The 4,307-nt window shown below is 38.7% G+C and overlaps 1 long non-coding RNA gene across 1 annotated transcript; it reads right to left on the bottom strand.

Moving 5' to 3' along the window:
* Positions 1-941: 941 nt before the first annotated feature.
* LOC127453260 (uncharacterized) lies at positions 942-3,686 on the bottom strand. The gene is made up of 3 exons (XR_007899391.1): positions 3,014-3,686; positions 2,803-2,925; positions 942-1,923 (listed from the first exon to the last, which is right to left on the bottom strand). It is a non-coding gene; the product is annotated as an uncharacterized LOC127453260 (long non-coding RNA).
* Between the last annotated feature and the right edge of the window lie 621 nt (positions 3,687-4,307).

The raw sequence follows: 4,307 nt of genomic DNA on the forward strand, positions 1-4,307 counted from the left end.
CTAACTATTGTTAACTGCTCCCTGCAGACTGACATTTCTCTTAGTGCCCTAAAAAGTGTGACACTGCAGTCTCAACAGAAAGCAAGCTGGATTGTTCTGTTCTGAGGAACATCTATATATAGGCCAATCTCCATTACTCTTTTGCAAAATAAGTTTTCTTTCTTCAGAAATACCTGTTTCATACAGGTCATAATTGACTATGATTAATTAAAATGCCTCTGAAATCTCTCTGGTTCTTCTGTTAAAACAAATTTACAAAACAGTGCAAGAAAAAAGACATATTTTAGTTTTTTTGGTCCCAGCTGCTGTAGGGCCTGTTTGTACAGCAAATCAAAAGTAGCCTATTATATTTACTTAAAATAGTCTGCTTAATAGCAAAATACAACAGAAAATTTCTAAATCAACACCAGTTAGAAAACAGACAGAACATATCTGGACTATTTAAGCTGTACGCCCCTGAACAATTAACCAGATTGAAAATGGTCAGTTTAGAGTGGCAAAATGTATTTACACACTAAAAAATGTTGGGTTGAAAATAACTCAATTTGGGTTGTTTTGCAACCCACAGCTGGGTCAAATATGGACAAACCCAACCGTGGGTTATTTTGACCCAGCATGTTGGGTTGTAAAACCAACCCAACTCTATGGGTTGACTGTCTAACCCATCTTATGTGTAGGTAATGTCTTTCAAGCTGTGTATGAAGGGTTTGAAAGGACCATATCAGTATTCTGCTGTTTTTGTGAATATATAAAAACTCAGGTGTACTTTGCATTACAGCAGAGTATGTCATAGTTTCATATTTTACTACCTTCCATTATTGTAACTATATACAGACAAAAAATAGAAAGCGTATTTCATAGAGAAAGCATATAATTATATTTTCATTCTCAATGAACAATAAAACAGCATATAAACCATCTCAATTCATCAAATTTCTGTTCACAAATCTTTTAAAATGACATTAATAGCTTTGTTTCAAAAGTACATTAACATTACTACAATGAGGTAAACATAAAGTTGCACAAGAACACAATGGCAAAAATATAAAAATGCATTATCGGCTTGGTCAAATTTATGTCTGCATCCAGCTGGTGAAGATACTGGAGCATCAGACAGCTAAAAAGACTAAGATATATATAAAAAATTATTAAGGTAGGTTTGACAACTTTCTTCATCATACAAACTCACATAACAAATGTTGTGGTTCCAGTCCTGCTTAGCATGAAAAATAACCACACAGCAGTCTCATTGAAGGGGATTCTGTTCCTGGGAGTTTATAGACAACGGTCTGCAGAAACTCCCACACTGGTGCACACTGCTTTGGGAAATTAATGTCCAAAATATCAAAAAGTTTAAAGCATGTGTCCACAGCACCATGGAGAGTGTTTTGCTCTAGTGCCTGTCTGCCAGCAACAACAAAGGCTTGATGGCACTGACTGTTGTCTCTGAGGCCAAGGACAAAGGGGATGGGTTTAGCGATCTCAGCCTCCCCTAAGTATTCAACCATGTTGGTCCCAACCTGTTAAGAACAGAAGAAAAGGGGGCCTGGGTAGCTCAGTGGTAAAATACGCTGGTTACCACCCCTGGAGTTCGCTAGTTCGAATCCCAGGGCGTGCTGAGTGACTCCAGCCAGGTCTCCTAAGCAACCAAATTGGCCCGGTTGCTAGGGAGGGTAGAGTCACATGGGGTAATCTCCTTGTGGTCGCTATAATGTGGTTCATTCTCGGTGGGGCGCGTGGCAAGTTGAGATGTGAAGCCTCCACACGTGCTATGTCTCCGTGGCAATGCGCTCAACAAGCCACGTGATAAGATGCACGGGTTGATGGTCTCAGACGCGGAGGCAACTGGGATTCATCCTCCGCCACCCGGATTGAGCGCGACCACGAGGACTTAAAAGCGCACTTAAAATACTTAAAAGCGCACTGGGAATTGGGCATTCCAAATTGGGTGAAATTGGGTGAAAAAAGGAAGGAAAAAAAAAGAACAGAAGAAAAACTTACAAGAATGCATGAGAAGAACATACAACACACTTTACATGCATCATGCAGCATTATTATACAACATCATAATTTTATATATCATGCAGCTGACTCAAATTACCTTCTACTTTAATTTGCATAAGCATAGTCTTTTAAGTCATGAAATTAGTAATGTCACGATGTCCAGGACCAGACAGTCATTTCATCACCTTGTCCGTCATTCCATATACCCCATCTCTTCATGCCATTAACTCTTTCATTTCAGATCATGCCACTCTCCCCACCATGCAGTAACCCACCTTTTCCTGCTCCCTGCATCACCTGATCTCACTACCTACCTGCACACCTGTCCCTCAATTCCTAATCACCATCCCTTATATATATATATATATATATATATATATATATATACACACACACACACACACACACACACACACACACACACACGCCCATTCCTTTTGTTCTCTGTCAGATCGTCAAATAAACTACTCAGTCTTTGCGTTCCAGTGTTCCACCTTTGTTCCCGTTTTCCTGGTTTTGACCTTGCCTGTTCCTGATTCCTGTCTGCCTGTTCCTTGCCTGATTTGTTCGCCTTCGCTAACTGAACAGCTGTTGATCTATAGTAATGTACTTTCTTTGATCCTACCTGCCTGTCTCCAAGTATTGCTTTTGAGTCCTGTTCTGATTCTGAGCCGTAACAAGTAAAGCATTTGACACTTTGTACAAAGATAGTTTGAGATGAGTATTGATGTATTTAGCCATTTTAGGTTGCTGTTAGTATGGTTCGCAAAGTGATGTGTGCAGTACTACATTACTTACATACTTGAATTCAATGAAAGACTTTTTCTTCCAAATTTGTTTTGAACATTTTCTTCCCACTTTTGTAGACAGGGGTTGGCAAGATCAAAGGAAGCAGTCTGAGTGAAACATCATCTTGGGCTTCTGTGCGGAGTAATATTTTGTATCATTTAGTAATTTTATTGTCATTATACTAAGCAACAACTATCAACTCTTGTATTCCCAACTGTACCTGGAGGCAAATTGTCTATGTTGGAGAGAAGCTCCTGAGACTTCCTCTCCTGGCTGGTGAAGCGCAGGATTTTGTCTTTAAAACTCAAGGTCCACGTTGCATATATCCTCTCTGCATGGTCGGGGATCAACATGAGAAGTCTTGTGAAATCTGAAAATGACAAATCAGTAGTGCATTAACTTCCAGTAAAAATTTCAAAGGCAATCCCCTGTCTTCAGCCTTTATTTAAAGAGTGTTTAACCCAGTAGCTGTGCAGCTACACAACTGTAAGAGGCAGGTTTCTATTGCTGTAGCCCTTCACTTATGATGATGTCATAATACTGGAATTTGAGAACTGTGAACTGTTTGTGAACTGTCCTATTTTGCATACTTTTGCATTTTCTAGTGTACAGTAATGGTTTTATAGATAAAAAACTCGTTTCTCCAAACGAATCCAACAATTTGGATTGGAGGGGTGCACTGTTTCAACTGTCAGTGAAAATGACCCAATGACTGGGTTACACATAAAACTACTCAACACTGAGAAAATAACCAATAAAATGACCCAAACGGCTCAACCCAGCGTTTGGGTAGAAAAAATAACCCAACATGTTTTAGAGTGTACAGAGTATGCAGCTGAAACAAATTCTGTAAGAAAAGATGGACAAAAATGGCAGATGGCATGTCTGCATTAAACCTTTCACAGAGTTGGCCAGCTTCCACTTTACCACGTTTTTGATTCTTATCTACATTTGAGACAGTCAGTAGTGAAATGAAACTCAGCCAAAAGCATAAACATTGCATTTCCCAATAAAAACAACAGGTTGGATGGCATATTTTACAAAGCATGATCCCTACATCAGTTGGATTGAGTTGTTCCCTACCTTACTCTTCAGAGCTTTAATTTAAAGTAGACCTACAGGCTATTGATTTATTTTTATTAATTCAAATTTTCATATAATGCATTTACAAAACACTCTCAAACAAAATAATTGAGAATGTAGGTCTTTTGTTTTCTTTATTTCATTTCCATGCCTTCTGAAGCAAAACCGACCATTTAATAACTAGTATAATAACTAATAAGATCAAACATAAGGACACATTATGGTGGGAGAATTGGGAGTGCTTCATTGTTATAAAAACAACAGTACAAGGTATTAAAATTAAATCGCACTACACATCACTATTACTGATTATAAAACAACGTGCATGATCAGATATGTGCACTTGTGTGTCAGAATGACGTTGCGTGAGAAGTGAACCTGAAATAGGCAAGTTCTCGCCAGACAAGCTCAGTCACATCTCTGTGTGCACA

The sequence above is a fragment of the Myxocyprinus asiaticus genome, chromosome 15 (assembly GCF_019703515.2).
Source record: "Myxocyprinus asiaticus isolate MX2 ecotype Aquarium Trade chromosome 15, UBuf_Myxa_2, whole genome shotgun sequence".
Lineage (NCBI taxonomy): Eukaryota > Metazoa > Chordata > Actinopteri > Cypriniformes > Catostomidae > Myxocyprinus > Myxocyprinus asiaticus.